This window comes from Petaurus breviceps, unplaced genomic scaffold (genome assembly GCF_028583685.1).
Source record: "Petaurus breviceps papuanus isolate PSGF00001 unplaced genomic scaffold, PetGlider_PUasm1.0 175, whole genome shotgun sequence".
Taxonomy (NCBI): domain Eukaryota; kingdom Metazoa; phylum Chordata; class Mammalia; order Diprotodontia; family Petauridae; genus Petaurus; species Petaurus breviceps.
In genome coordinates, this window is record NW_027185764.1 from 12,531,942 (window position 1) to 12,549,314 (window position 17,373).

The 17,373-nt window shown below is 36.5% G+C and overlaps 1 protein-coding gene across 1 annotated transcript in view; it reads right to left on the bottom strand.

Moving 5' to 3' along the window:
* The window catches only part of SDK1 (sidekick cell adhesion molecule 1), a 1,154,843-nt gene that overhangs the window by 1,104,680 nt on the left and 32,790 nt on the right, over positions 1–17,373 (bottom strand). The gene's annotated exons all lie outside the window — the stretch shown is intronic.

Below are 17,373 nucleotides of genomic sequence, written 5' to 3' on the forward strand. Positions count from 1 at the left end.
GCCACTGTGGGCAACTGTTACCAAAGCTACCTTTGATGCCATCTCCAAAACATACAGCTATCTAACCCCAGACCTGTGGGAGGATATGTGTTCACTAAGTCTCCTTATCAGGAATTCATTGACCATCTTGTGAAGACTCACACTTGAGCATCTGTCCAGAGGACCCAGGCAGCTGCTGTGGCAACCACATAGATGTTTTTTTTTTTTTATAAACAAATAAATTGAACTATGCCTGCTAAGAAAAAAAAAAACCCAGAGAGAAGATTATATCTAAAAGAAAGGGATGATCAACATTATCAAATGTTACAATGAGGTCAAGAAGTATGAAGATAGAGAACAGGCCATTAGATTTGGCAACAGAGAGATAACTGATAACTTTGGAGAAAGCAGTTTCAGTTGAGTAACAAAACGAGAAGCCAAATTACAAAAAGTTCAGAAGTGACTGAAAGAAGAACAAGTGGAGGCAATCAGGGAAGACAAAATTTTCTAGAAGTCTTATTATGAAATAGGTAGGATAAAATGGATGCTAGCTGGAGGGGGCATTGAGATCTAGAGAGGGTCTGGATGGGAGAGACCTGGACATGATCATAGCCAACAAGGAAGGAACCAGTAGTTGGAGAGACAGTAAAGATTAGAAAGAGTGGGGATGATTATTGATTTGATTATTATACCCTGACGGAGAGTATCAGGGCAGATGGCAATATGCTCATGTTGGCTAGGCCCCACTGACCTGATAGAATGACTGTAAACAAGCTGTTAACTCCCCATAAATGGGATATATATACCAAAGAAGATACACTATCATATTTCCCAAAGAAGTTTAACTGATATTACAGTTCAGAGCTGCCACAATGAGTGGGCCTAAAGAGTCCAGAAAGTGCCAGATCAAACAAAGAATCTTGTTTGATTAAAGAAACTTGGTAACCAAGGGTATTGTTTAGAGTACATGTTCATTTACAAAATATCGTGGAGAAGGACAACATAAGACTATGAATAGTATTATAAAACAGTAAAAAGCAATTAAGGAGAAAATTAACACGTATAGAATTTGGCATGAAATGCATACAGAGAGTATTTGCAGATGAAACAGAAGAATCATATACCTGGCTCCCTATAATAAATGTTGGGAATACAAAGAAAGCTTTAAAAGAAAAAGAAAGAAAAAAAAACTTTCCTCAAGCAGTAATTATTTATCTTCTCCGAGTCTGTCTCTTCATCTGTAAAATGGGCATAATAACTATAATACTTCCCTCATTAATATGTTGTGAAGACCAAATGAGATATATATGTGTATATATATATATATATATTTATATATAAGTGCTTGGCAAATTTTAAAATACTATATAAATGTCGATTACTATCATCATCCTCATCTCACAAGTCCTTGGGTTCATCATCTTGAACATAAATAATCAGTGCACAATAGTGAAAATGTAGAAGAACAATGATAAAACCTCTTCTTTAATATTGTGATTTACTATTTTATAAAGCACTTTCCTAATAATACACTGGGAGGTGGCAGCTAGCCCTGAAGTCAGGAGGACTTCAATTACAATTCAGCCTCTGACACTTACTAGCTATGTGACCCTGGAGAAGTCACTTTAACCCTGTCTCCAAAATAAAGGGAAAAAAATACACTGTGACACAGTGTATTATTATCATGTCCAATTCACAGATTAGGAAACTGAAGCTCAAAGGGGTCAAATAATTTGTCCACAAACATAGGGCTACTGGTAGAACCAGAACTCAAACTTGTGGTTTCTGGCCAAAACATTTTCCATTTCATCAAGCTGAAAACATCTCTTTAAACTCAACCGACCTTTCAGGTTTTTTCTACCTTCTCACCAGCAGCCTTGCCCACCAGGAGATAGATACCTTCACCCTAGGGACTACTCTTCTCATTGATGCTTCCCTGCCTGGTATCACCATTTTATGAGGAGCCAGAACTAGGCTCACTTCAACTCCCAGCCTATACCCCTCCTCACTAGCAACCTTGTCCAATACATCCTTCACACAGACACACACACACACACACACACGCACCTCACCTCCCATTTAGATTTTGTTTTCTTCCATTAGAATATAAGCTCCTTCAAAGTAGGGATTGCTTTGTTTTCTTACATTGTATCCCCAACATTTAGTATGGCTCCAGGTACATATAAAGCACTTAATCTATCTAAAAAGTAGAATTTGATTAATCAAGATAATGCTGTTAGTTATTCCTAAATAAGACTAATCTAAAAATAGTTAGGTGAAATGAACCACATATCTGGAAAATGGATTACAGATATTTTCCAATCACAAGCAGTCATACTGTCCTCAAAAAGGGATTTAGTTTGATTTCTGATTACCAATATTTCTTGGCAAATATCTATTTTAAAAAATCTTTCCTCTGTCTTTGTAGTGCTTGTGGAAGGGCTGAAAAATATGGATGGATCAATAATATACAATGGATATTCACTTTCTGAGACTGAACTCTGATCCTGCAGTATAGAAATCAAGTTGACTAGTAATTTACAATAGCATATAAGGACACAATCTAAGTCTTTTTGGTATATAAACATACACATTTTTTAAATAAGTTTTTCCAAAGTACCCAAGATACTAGAAAAAGGCTACAACTTGAGGAAGAATAAAAGTGGAAAGGAGGCATAAGGTGAAGAAGCAACAGCAAATGGTCATCCATCTAAGTGTCTAGAGTCACTGAAACCAATGTTTTAACACGTACCTGACTGAAGAAAGGTATGGTGTAGGTTTTCCTCCATCAGTAATACTCCTGACTCATCAAGATGGTGAAAAGGTTAGAGGACAAGAAGCCCTTTCTGGGCATCATCAGATCTATGTTGTGGCTGTTACATGTATTTTTGCTTCCCAGAAAGCCAATGTTACTGTATTGCATTGAGCTACATCTTAACATATTATGTGGCACGTGAGACAAACCTCTGACTCAGAGATTCCACTGCTTGGTATATACCTCCAAGGGAGTCAATGATAAAAGGAGATGTGCCACATGACACAATTATTTAAAATAGTACTTTTTGTAGTAGCAAAGAGCAGGTTGGTTCTTTTTTATAATTTTTTTTGGTCTTAATTAATTTGTTCATTTACTGTGAACTAAACTAAAAGTGTTTACAAGATTCAATTCCACATTTCTTTGAGTTTCAAATTTTCTTTCCCCCCCTCCCACCCCTCCACCCCGCATACAATCAAGTATAGGATCTGCAGATACTTTCACATTAGGCATTAGTCAGGTTATAAAGGATTGTATCAGATGGATTGAACAATGGGAAAGGAGAGACAAAACCAAACAAGAAAAAGAAAGAGAGCAGGTAATTTGCTTCAATCCACATTCAAACTCTGTTCTTTCTAGTTCTTTCTCTGAATGCAGATATTTCTCTCCACCATGAGACTTTTAGAGTTGACTTACAGCCCTGCATTGCTGAGAAGAGCCCAGTATATCAAAATTGGTCGTCACACATACGTTGTGTCTATAATTGTGTACAAATTTCTCCTGGTTCTGCTCTTCTCACGCAGCATCAGTTCATATAAGCCTCTCCAGGTAAATATGATGTCCGTCTGCTCCTCATTTCTTATGGCACAATAGTATTCTATAACATTCATATACCACAACTTGTTCAGCTATTTCCCAAATGATGGGCATCCCCTTAATTTCCAATTATTTGCCACCACAAAAAGAGCTGCTATAAACATTTTTGTACATATGGGTCTTCCTCTGGCTTCTATGATCTCTTGAGCAGGTTGGTTCTTGTCCTTTATTCTCAAAGAGGAACTAAATGACATTGCTATGGCATAGTCAAGTTGTAATGCATCCAACCATGGCTCATCAAACCCAATACAAGCTCAGAATGCTCTGCCACAGTCTGGGCACAAATAAAACATGTGAACATTTGTAGTGGATTCTCTAAATCTGCGCATCTCACATTCTTTTGAGCTGTTTCAATTCTTCTTTACTCATAGAGCATAGCACCTTCTCTGATGAGGGCACGGCATGCTCAGCAGTCCTGCCCCAGTGTCTCCCATGTCATACAATCAATTTGAAAGTTCTTAAAAGAAGTATTACATGTCCTTGTATCACTTCTTCTGATCACCATGTGAGTGCTTTCCCTGTGAGAGTTCTCCATAAAATAGCTTTTTTTAGGTTCTTGTAGTGGCAAGCACCCCAGCGTCCCCAGGGTCGCTGCCACCGCAGGTTCTTAGATCTGCTTTGTTAAAGGAAAGCAACTCAAAATGGGTTAACAAGCTTACTTTAATCAGTCAAATATGTATCGTTTACCTAGTTCAGGGGAGAAAGGTCAGCACCTTGAACTTCAGGATATACAGACAGAATTATCAAGACAGAAACAGATCAAGTACACAGATTTCCAAACTGTCCAACCATTATATCCATACCAAATCAACATCTGGGTTTCAACATCTGGGTTTTTCAAAGCCGAGGGGGGGGGCCTCTCAACAACGGCAATCCAGATCAAATCACAGAACACTTCTCAAAGTGAGCCCCCAAACAAAGCTACACATCAGGGCTTATATAGCCTTCTCCTGGCTCAGAGAATGTAACAACCTTATTTCCCACTGTCCAATCAAAAAGTATCTACTGAAAAACAAGCCTCTCACCCCAGGTTCCAGGTGCACTTTAGCCTAGGGGCAGGGAAGATCTTTAAATTTACATTCCCATTACAGTACTGGAAACAAAGTAAATGCCCATAAGTTGGGTTGTTCTTGTTCCATTATTTTTCAGTTGTGTCTGACTCTTTGTGACACCATTTTGGGGTTTCCTGGCAAAGATAATGGAGTGGTTTTTCATATCCTTCTCCAGCTCATTTTACAGATAAGGAAAAAGAGGCAGAGTTAAGTGACTTGCCCAGGGTCACACAGCTAGTAAGTGTCTAAGGCCAGATGTGAACTCAGGAAGATGACTCTTTCTGACTCCAGACCTGGTACTCTATCTACTGCACCTCCTTGGTTCCCACATCAGTTGGGTATGAATGGCTAAACAAGTTGTAGCATATGTATTTAAGAGACTATATAACTACAACAGGAATAGAATAACAACAAAATAAACAAAATGGAATGCTGAGATCTTCCAAATCACTTCCACTAATCATTGGTATATCCAAAGGATCTATCCTGGATCATCTTCTCCCATCTCCATCTTGCTTGGTGATTTTATTATCTCAAATATAATTTCTATATAGATGATTCCAAAATCTATCTATTCAGCTCTAACCTTTCTCCTAACTTCTAATCTACCTACTGGATATCTTCGTACTAGAATCTCCAACTGGATGTTCCATAAACGTCTCTAATGCAACATGTCCAAAACAGAGCTCATCATCTTTTGAACTTCCCTATAACTATTGAAGGTACCACCATACTCCCAGTCATCCAAAGCTCAGTGTTATCCTTTACTTTTCAGCACGCTCACCCCACATCTAATCGATTGCCAAGCCTTGTCTTTCTGTCTTCACAAAATCTCTTGTATACATTTCCATATCTAATCACAGAGCCATCACCTGTTAAGGCCCTCATCATCTCACATGAGGACTAGTGCAATAGTCCTATGGTTCCTCAAGTCACTTGCTACTCTAGTACCATCTTCCATTCAGCTAAGGTGATCTTTTTTTGACCACATCACTCCACACCAAGTCAATAAAATCTATGACCTCCCTATTACCCCTAGAATCAATCTCCACTTAACTTTTAAAGAACTTCACAACTGATTCCATCCTAAATTTAGTTTTCTTACTCCAATAAGTACTTACTGACAATACTTCTTTACTTCTCTCCATTTACTCTACAATCCAGTGACATTGGACTTCTTGCTAATTGCTTAAATAAAATAATCTATATCCTGACTGTGTTTTTTTCACTCACTGTCCTCCATGCCTGAAATATTGTCTGTCATTTCTGTCTCTTGGCTTCCCTAACTGTCTTCAAGACTCAGCTGAAATCCCACATTCTGCAAGAAAACTTCCCCACTCCCACCCCCATAAGTGCCATCCCCCCTGGGATTGCCTCCTATTTGTACACAGCCATTTGCATATTGTCTCTCCCACGAGTGAACTTAATGGCTGTTCACTGTTGATGGAACAAAATTTTAATGACCAATACTGAACTCTTGACAGAGAGGCAATGGACACAAGACAAAATGACATATTTTTGGATATGGCCACTGTGTGAATTCATTTGCTTTGTTACAAGCTTTGTTTACTTTTTGTTTCTCACAATTTTTAATTGGAGATGGAATGGTCGCTCAATAGTTATAGTAATGGCACACATGCCAAAAAGGCCATTATAATATTTGTAAAAATGCACAGAAGGGAATAAGCAGTACAATTTTGAAAGTAATGTATAGTATTTGTTCCAGGGGTGGGGAGCCTGCGGCCTCGAGGCCACACGTGGCCTTCTAAATCTTTGGTTGCAGTCTTTTGACCGAGTCCAAGTTTTCTAGAATAAATCCTCTTATTAAGGGGACTTGTTCTGGGAAGTTTGGATTCAGTCAAAGGGCTGCACTTGAGGACCTAGAGGGCCATGTGTGATCCTGAGGCTGCAGTTTCCCCACCCCTGGAGCTTATATCCTTTAAAAAATAAAGCAAGCAGTTTGAAATGCAGATTCATGATTTTCATATGACATCTTCTTTTTGTGTTCTGATATACATATGAAAAATGTTCTTTTGGGAGTATTTCAGTTCAGAATTTTTTTTTAATGTAATGACAAAGTATGACCAAAAAATAGAAATAAAAAGCATCCCATAGGTATGTCAAGCTTTTTAATGTGATTTGTTTTGCTGAACCATTATTTTCTCTTTTTATTATTTATTATGAGAAAAGGGATATATTGGAAAATATAGGTGATGCAAAAGAAAAAAGATATTAATAAAAATTTTTAAAGAAAAAACGGACAACATCAGGGACTAGACTCCATATAGTGTGGGAGTCAATGCTAGGATTCCATAAGATGCCATTAGACAAAGTGATGCTTAATTTTAGCTCCCAAATACTGAAGCTTAATTGAAATAAATAGGGGTGGCCAGGTAGCACAGCGAGTAAGAGCACCGGCCCCAGAGTCAGGATGACCTGGGATCGAATCCGGGCTCAGACACTTAGTACCCACCCAGAAACACCTGGCCGTGTAACCTTCAGCAAGTTACTTAAACTCAATTGCTTATTTAAAAAAAAATAAATAAATACTGGGGGTGGGAGGGGTACCAGATCTGATCAGTTCTTCCATTATCAAATTTCAACACAAAAATACCTTTTCCTCTCACTAAAAGTTTAAAGCAGATAAATGGAAAGGACTACTGAGGTTGAAACTGACAGTCAAAAGAAACTCAAATTCTAATCCCAGATCCATTAACTTGCTGTGTTTGCCTTCTATTGGCTTCCAGAAGTTCTAAGGGGAAGTTGTAAGTTTGTACAGTCTTTGGTTTCATCTCCACCACAGGTTTACTGGAGGATGCAAGATGATTGGCTTTTCTACCGTGTGGTTTATTTAATGCCTGATCCTCTGATACTGAAATGATAGGGAGCGGAACGAAGATAATGGGATACTTTTTAATATTGCATATATATTTAAATGTATTTATGATCTCAGTTTGGACACTCTTTCCACCAAGATAGATCATAATATCTCTGTGCCTTCTTATTCAACATGATTTGTCTTCCATAAATCTTCCATACAAGATACATCAGCCCAAAATACTAATGGCCACCTTTTTTTTTTTCTATATTTCATGTAACCAATACAACACTTGAGCTGTCATCTCTCATACTTTCTATGTATCCAGTCTATCCAGGTGTACGGTAACTATGTGCAAACAAATGAATGAGGATGAGACAACATGATCATGCCACTGCCACCATAATTATCCTTTCTCCAATAGAGAATGTATGTGAGTGAAATTGGAACCCACTCTGCTTTTTCCTCCACGTTGTCCCCTTACTGACTCTGTGATAACCTCCCTACTATCATCTCCCTGATACTAAGAGATATGGAATTTGAGTGATGAAATGAACATCAATGGCTATCTAGTCCAACCCCCACAGCAAAGTAATCCACAACTATAACATTCTTAACACATGGTCAGTCATCTAATCCCTGCTTGAAAAGCTCCACCTCTCCTGTTATCCTAGGTAACTCTGCATGGTGATAGCAGGGCATTCATTTCAGATTATGACTGGGACCACTCTCATTTATCCTAGATGTATTCTATTCTCCCTCCCCTCCCCACCCCCAGTCTGTTAATTGTACTTAAGCACCAGGACCTATTAATCCTAGTCCCCTATAGAGGGCAAGGATCTAACAAGGCCCATCTGTGTTCCAATAATATGTCTTTGATACCACATCTTGCATTCAAGTCATGCTTGGTAATATACTGAAGCCTACCAGTGTGTCTTTCCATTGCCTTTAGGGTCATCTGCAATTTAGATTCTTCCAAGGTCATGCACAGTATTCCATAATTCATCGTCTACAGCACCACCAAGAGACTAATGGCACATTAAAGGGATAGGTCTTTGTAGCAGCAGTTGGGGATCAATGAAAGTACTAAACAATTTCCTAAATTTGAATCAGCCCTACCTCCCCTTTTTATTTAATTCAAAAGCTATATAATCATTCATTTGTAGTACTGGCCCAAGTCATATTGCTGAACTAACACGAGACTGCGTGCTATCATTTTTGGTAATATACAGTCTTCATTCACTTTTGTTCCTAGCATAGATGTTTAGGCTGCTCTTTTTTATATTAGTATGGATAGATATCACTCAGGAAACTTTGTCATGCTCTGGAGTTTTATGTAATGACTAAATTATCATCTACCCATAGAAACATTTAGAAAAATCTGGTTATTGAAAAAGGAATCCTTTTGCTTTGACTATACCAGGTATCTTTCATGATGTTGGCTACCACCATGAATGAACATATGTCTGCTTGGTGCCTCATAGGATAATTTCATTCAAAAAAGCCTTGATTGCTGACATTTACTAACATCTCTCTAGTCATGCCATTGAACCCTGTATAATTTTTTAAATGTGTTGGAAACACTTTAATATTAATCTTAATAAATGAATATACTTCATAATTAGGTATTTATTTTTAAAGAGTTGAATATATTTGTGAAATTGAGCTTGACTAGAGGATACAAATGCCTTGTTCTTCTGGAGTTAATGGGAACAAACCTATTCAGGTTAGTCTTTGTTGTAATACGTAACAGATCATTCTGGTTCGTACAAAACCTATGGGCAGAGGTCGGGAAATCCACACAAAAGGGACAGGAATAGAGTACAGCAGATAAAAAAACAGTTAGAAATGTTTTGTTTATTGCAGCAGCAAAAGGAAAAAAAATCAAGGTTAAGTATGAAAATGCCAGGACTCAGAAAAACACAACCAAGAGAAAGTCAAGAACTTGAAACTCAAGTTCAAGAATTAAGAAATACTAACTATTAAGAAACACATTATATTTTTTTGTGTTAGAATCTTCTGAATTTCAAGAAAACAGAGGAGGTAAGGAATTTACTCTACCAAATTGACCTCTACACACACACGCACACACACACGCAAATAATATGATGAACTTCATTTTCAACAGTTTCATGTTAAAGTACATCCCAGTTTCTGCAGCCAAGTAAAATGAATGTGTGGACTTTTAATTTAAGATAATAAAAGGGAGAAAGAACTTCTTCTAAATGAGGTATCTGGAAACATATGCTACATCTTTTCAAAGTATGTTTTACCCATAAACAACTCCTACAATCATAGCTTAAATAGTAGGCCTATCAAAGGCAATTCCAAATTTGGTTCTTCATTGCAAACCAAGAACATGACCTAAAGTAGGCATCCAGAAAGTAGAATGTACACAGGGAAAAAGATGACAGTGACTCTGAGTGAGTGGAACCAGTAAATGAATTCATGGAAAAAGAGAAAAAATGAACCAAGGAAAGCAGAAGCAAACAAGAAATAGTGGCATAAAGAAGAATTACCAAGGGCAGGTACAAAAAATTTAGGGTGGCAAAGCAAGGACAAACCATGAGAGAGAGAAAATAAAATGAAGTAACAAAAAAAAAATACGACTATCTCTGGTTAGCCCCCCAAAAAGAACACACTAAACTAAAGTATCATCATTCATTGACCATGGATCAAATTATCTGTCTTGTTTCTCTCTAAGCACTACAAAACAGAAATTTTCTTAAAAAATTATTTGTAATATCATTATTAGTCCCCCCCTTTGAAGATGTAAATAATACTCCTCTTGTAATATCTACATGTAGTCCTAATTTGGATTTATATTTTTAATTGCACGCTTCAAATTTCTTCTGCAAAATATGACAACTTGACTTTACTGAATTAATTGATTCAATATTAATTTTTGTTATTAGAGGAAGAAGTAAATTTGATTAGAGTCATAAGAGATTAAATGGTACCAACTAAAAATTGATATTACAGCAAACAGTATTAGAAAGCATTTATCAATTCATATTTCCAAAATGTTTGTTGCTTCTATAATAACCTCATGATTGCCATATCTCTTTTATAGTTCAGAAAACTAAGGTAGAGAAAAAAAAAATTAGTTCTCCAGAGTGTAAATTTGATAAGAGGAAAGACAGAATAATCCTGGCACCCAGAATGCCAAGTCTTAGAATGAACACACTGAACTACTTACTATAATACAAAAGCTATTCACAGCACATCATTGGTGAATTGGTGAATTTCTGAAAAATGGCAATGAGTACACATCCTAAAATAAATCAACATCTAGAAAATAGGAACAAACAACAATAACAACAAAAAGAAGACTGAAGGTCTAGATATAATTTATAATAGTTCAAGTCTGCAAAATTTCCCCAATTTCAGTTGTTGGTCATTAGGCAAATATGGAAATACAGAGAAATTTTAGTAAATAATAAATATAAAGAACAAATAAAATGAAAAGGTGATTGCTTAATTAATTCACATTTAAATATATGTTAGGTTTATATTTTCCTCCACTTACCTCTAATATTGTATTTTTTTCCTTAGACTATTTTTTCTCTTCTTCTGTAAAGACAGTACTTCTCCAGTTATTTTAGCTTAATGTATTTTAAAGCTATTTTAATCTTTTTTAACCTATTCTCACTGGCTTTTTTTCTTTCATCTTTAACCCTTTCTTTAATTTGTCACCCTTTTTCCTAGGTTTAGTTTTCCTTAATGTATTAATTCCTTTTTCTTTTTTTCAGCTAGTCAAAATCTTCTCTTTTTTCTCAATCTAATCAAGTAAAATCTTAATTCTCCCTTTCAAATTGTTTTGTTTCTTAGTTTTTCACTTTATGTTCTGCACCTTATTTATTTATTTATTTATCTATTTTTGGTTTTTGGAGGGCAATTGGGGTTAAGTGACTTGCCTAAGCTCACACAGCTAGTTTTTGTGTTTGTTAAGTGTCAGAGGCCAGATTTGAGCTCATCAGGTCCTCCTGACTCCAGGGTCGGTTCTCTATTCACTGCACCACCTAGCCACCCCTATTTTCTGCACCTTTTTAAAGGATTTCTTTCACTTTCTGTATTACTTCTCTTTTTTCTGTCTATTCTGGTCCTTTTTTTAAATTAATGGTCCCATTAATTATTCCTTTCTCCATTAGCCTCCGTATTCCTCATGGAATTAAGGCTTCTAAGGTGCCACCTGTTTTGAGTTCCTTATTCTAAACAGTTATTGACTGAGCTCATTCCTTTTAAGTTCCCTTTTTTTCTGCTCTGCCACGCTCTCAAAAATACTAATTCCTTCAGGAGATGGTGAAGACTGAAGTACTAGCCCATAGTTTTCTATGTCCCTGATTGTAAGATATTTCTATTCTTTCTAAACAGCAAGAATAGCAAATATATAGAAGAGAAGAACAATCTGGAAGAAAAGGGAAAAAAAACCTAAACATTAAAAAAAACCATGACCTCTATGCAAGAAAAACATATTGATCTTGAAGACAAGACACATAGCAGCAACTTAAAGATAATAGTTCTCCCAATAGTTTGAAACTATGCCCAAAGGTTTATAAAACTGTGACCCCTTTGACCTAGCAATTTATTGTTATTATGTCTGAACCCCAAAGATGACAAAAGAAAGGGACAAGAACATGCATATACAAAACTATTTATGGTAACTCTTTTTATAGAGGCAAGGAATTAGAAACTGAACAAATGCCCACCAATTGGGCAAGGGCTGAACAAGTTGCAATATAAGATCTTGATAGAATAATACTTTGCTCTAAGAAATGCCAAAGGGGATAGTTTCAGAAAAACCTTGTAGGACACAGATGGGATGATGCAAAGTAAAGTGTATAGAAGTAAGAAAACATTGTACACAGTAACAGTAATACCATAACAATAATCAACTATGAAAGACTTAGTTATTCTGATCAATTCAATGATCCTTGACAATTCTGAAGAATTCATGATTTAAAAGACTAGTTACCTCCAAAGAAAACTAATGAACTCTGAATGCAAATTGAAGCATATTTTTTCATTTTTTGCAATATGTTAATGTGGAGATATATTCTAAATGACTTCATATGTATAATGAATATATTCCCTGCCTTCTCAGTGGGTGAGGAAGAAAAAAACTAAAAATAAAAATTTTCAAATTTTTAAAAAAAGATTGTAAGTCTCCAAACAGAAAAGGCCAAGTTAAAAAAAAAAAAAAACCTTTGAATGGCATAATGCAAGAAAATACAAGAAAATTGACCAGAACTTTTGAATTGAGAAAAAAATGCCAAACAAATCCACAAATTGTTTTGGGGGGGGGGGAGGAATCCTATACTTCAAATAAAAAATTCTATAAGTAACAGGAAAACCTTCAAATAAGAATGAAGGAAAACTGTAATTACACAAGACTATTCTATATCTACCAGAAACTTAAGAAAGGAATGGAATAATGTGTTTTAAATAGTAAAAGGAGCTCAAGATGAGACCCAACAGGACATTCCTTGCAAATCTGAACCTAATCATCAGTGAAAAATGATGGATATTCAATTTTTAAAAGTCATTGAAACAGTACTACAAAGAGAACCAGACCTGAGCATATTATTTGCTCTGCAAACACCCATTATACAACAAAAATTTAAAAGGTCAACAAATCTAGTGACCAAGGAAGGCATAGGTAAGAAATTGTCCCAGAAAAAAAGGGAGGGGGGGGCTAGAAAGAGAAAGAACACCTGTAGAGTTAACATCATCAATCTCACAGGTATCCTTTGTCTTTCTAGTTAGCATCATCAAAAATAACAAAATGCTAACAGAGGAATCATTAAAAAAAACTTCTAAAAGCACACAAGGAGACTAATGAAAGCAAAAATTAAAAAGAAATAATGGTGGAAAATATAGGATTAAAACACCATGGAATAAACCTCACCTTGCTTAAGGCGAATCAATGTTTTGTTTTTTCTTTAGGGGTGCAGAGTAAACTGCAGAATGGGAAGGTGCTTAGAAGGGACTGCGGAGGAAGAAGATAGAGGGAAATATGTGATATGACCTTATCAAGTCTCTAGTTGGCAATAAATCAAAAATTACTCCTGTAGTCTCTCAAGCAGAAAGGGGCCTCAAAGAAAATGTGTAAAGTGGCAAAAGAAATGATTGAAACAGGAGAAAAGAAGGCAACCCAGCCTCTCATGTTTATAGCCTGTATTGAATTTTTTTTTTAAATTACCTATTTTCAAACTTTAATGACTCACCTATTGGGAAAAAGGCTTTAGTTCTTGTGCACTTGTGCCAATTCCCTATACTGCTTAGATATCAGACCTTCATCAGAAATATTTCCTACAAATTTTTTGTCCCAATTAGCTACTTCTCCAGCTACACTCATTTCACTTACACAAAATCTTTTAAATTTTATGAAACCAAAATTGTCTGTTTTATATTTTATATTGACTTCTATCACTTTTCAAGTTAAGAATTTTTACCATAGGGGTGACTAGGTGGCACAGTGAATAGAGCACTAAACCTGGAGTCAAGAGGACCTGAGTCTAAATAAAGCTTCAGACAGTTAACACAAAAACTAGCCATGTGACCTTGGGCAAGTCATTTAACCCCAATCGCCCTCCAAAAAGGAAATTTAAAAAAATTCTTACCCTAGCCAGCTGCAAAAGGTACCTCATTTCCTTCTTCACTAAAATTTTATTGTGTGACCTTTTATATTTAGGTCATGTGATCATCTAGAGTTTATTTTCATTTGTGTTGTGAGATTTGTCTAAATTTAATTTCCGCCAACCTGTCTATATTTAGATGTGTCTTTTGTATGCAGTAAATGGGGGCAGGAGGAGGAGAGGTCTTATCCATTCTTCTACTCTCACTTAAATTGGTTGTTTATTGCATTCACAATTAAGGTTATAGCTGTTAGGCTTTTGATTTCCTCTATTTCCACCTCTTGCACTGATTTTTATCTTATTCTCTTCTGGGACAACACATTTCCTCTGCAATTACTTTCACTTTGCTAGTCTATTCCCACTTGATCTCTGGCCATACCTTTTACCTGACTATGGGAGTTTATTAACAACCTTCTTTTTAATTTCTCTAGAAATATTAAGAAATAAATACTTTCCTAGAGTGAAAAAAAACCTTTCTATACTTTTCCCTGTTTGATACTGTGTAGAAGGCCAAAAAGAGAAGGCCTTATTAGGGAAATGGATTAAAGGCAATAACCAAAGTTTATTCTCTTGTTCAAATCACTGTCTTTCCTTCTGAAATGACTGGGCTATTGACCCACAGAAAGGCAGCACCCTCTTTCTCCTTCACTGATGTGAATGGCTCTATGACCCTGCCTTCTCCATTGAGAAAAAATTAAGATATTGATCACATTCTATTTACTACAGGAGAACAATGAGGTAAGTGGTCACAGAAGGAACTCAGAAGTGACTATTGTTTTGGAATGTAAACCCCAAACTGTACTTTACATATTGTCAGTGATTTTCTTCTTTGATGTTACCTAAAATCATATTGAGTAGAGACATGTCATTGGGCATTTACCACTTTAAACATTCATATTCTCTCTCTCTCTCTCTCTCTCTCTCTCTCTCTCTCTCTCTCACTCTCTCTATCTCGGACGCTCTCTCTCTCTCTCTCTCTCTCTCTGTCTCTCTCTTCCCCCTTGAAAACAGAGTAATTATAAATTAATAAAATTGTTCCCAGCAGGCATATCTAAAAACAAGAGAACAAGATTATGGTATTAATATTTGTTTCTTTTGACAATTCCCTCTCCCAAACTGCTTAACTTTAGAGAAATGTAACCATTTCTCTATCATCTGTTCTACTCCCTTTTGACCCTTCACTTTCTCCACTTTAAATATCTGGTTCAAAATGATCCTTCCTCCCCCTCCAAATAATACGTTAGTTTAAGTAGTATTTGGTTGTGATACCCTTTTCCAACCTTATTTCGCTTTCCCTTAATTCTGAAATGCACTTATTAATTTTTTACTGTTTCATTGCCTTTCATTAGTGTAGACTAGAGCTTCTAGAATAACAAAATTGAATTCTCTCCTTTAACCCATTTCTTTGTTACTGTATTTGCAAGTGCTATCCCCTCCTTTTTTTCTTTTCTTTTGTTTTTTAGACAGTCTAATTCATTCACTTTTAGACATTTTAATTCATAAAAGAACAGTGCTGCAGAGCAGAAGCATGTGATAGGAATAATTCTGTGACATGTCAGGAAGCCCATTCCTACTCTTTCCCTTTCCCATGATCATATTCCTAAACCAGGTTATCTCATCTCTGATTTTATATCCCTCCTCCTACCCTGGATGCTGGCTTAGTGACTCATACTTTCTGAGCTGAAATTAAGTCCTGAGAGGCACAAGTCTTTCTCAGAGAAGGTAATGTCTAATGTATAAATTGCTCCTGCATTATAAAACCCCTGTCTCCTACCAGACATATACCTTCTCTCTCCCCCATATGAAAATTATTAGTGACATCCTTTCTCCTTAAGGAGTGAGACTGTCTCCTCAGTATCTCCCCTCAATTGCTTTATAACTATTCTCCCCCAGCTCTTGCTATTGATGAATTTCATTGCTAATATGTTCTTTTTAAAGCTTTATTTCCCTTTTAAAGCATTCTAGAATTTCTTATTGTCCATAGAATTCTTTTTATCAGGGAGTTTGGGTTTATTTTCTGTTGTCGCATAATTTTTATTGATAGTATGATGGCCTCCCTCAGTTAATATTCATTCTTCTTTCTATCTTTATAAATATCTCTACTAGTTTATCTGCTTGTAAGCTAGGCTTATACTCTGGCCTTCTCCCAGGGCCTTTTGGACTTTCAGCTCCTACGTGTATTCCTGGTCATCTAATTCTGGTTTACCTTCCCTTTCCTTGTCTGTAAAGCACCTTGATATCAAGTAACATTATCTTCCTTGAGTTGGGATAAAAGAGGAGGTCCCTGCCCAAGTAAACTTTGAACATGAAATGGCTAACTAGCTAGCAGCTAACTGTTATAGTATGTTATGAGTCTCTGGTATTACCTTCATTTGTAGATGAGGAAATTGAGGCTGAGAAAGATAAATTTTAAAATCCTAACTCCAAATCTAGCACAATCTCTACTAAACCACCAGATTTCCAGGCCCCTATCCCTCAAGCACAGAACCTCTTACCCTCCCTCCCAAATAGCGCTGAACTTTGTTCTGCCTGGTGTTCTCTAGGATCCCCCCCCCCGCCCCGCCTCTGTTTTCACCTTCCTCCCTGCTGTTGGGGAAAAGTACCTGCCATCTCTTCTGAGATGATTAGGAGTTCAGACAGAAAGAGAAGGAAGAAGAAAAAAAAAAGGAGAAAGAGGAGGAGAAGAGTATTTTAATGCTTTAAAATATGCAAAGGGCCTTACAAATATTATTTCGTTTGATCCTCATTACAATCCTGTGAAGTAGGTGCTGTTATTATTATCATCACTCCCATAGTGGGAATTGGGTAGGGTTCCTACACATCCAGAACTTGAACCTCAAGTTCATGAGGTTACATGCATTCACTGCATTCAATGTGTACAGTAGGTTGAGAGGAAGGGGGAGACACTGAGTCGGAGCTCTAATTAGTTAAATTATCTGATGTGATTCCATGCTATTTATTTATTTATTTATCCATCTATTATCCACTTTTCTTTTGGAGGGCAATTGGGGTTAAGTGACTTGCCCAAGGTCACACGGCTAGTTTTTTTGTGTTAAGTGTCTGAGGCCAGATTTGAACTCAGGTCCTCCTGACTCCCGAGCCGGTGCTCTATTCACTGCACCACCTAGCCACCCAGATTCCATGTTATTTTGTGTTGTTTTTTTAAACCTTGCATGGTGTTTCTGTCCTTTTTGTGTTGTGGATTTAACTATATCTGACTCATAATTTCTTTTTCTAAAGTTTTCCAGTTGGAAA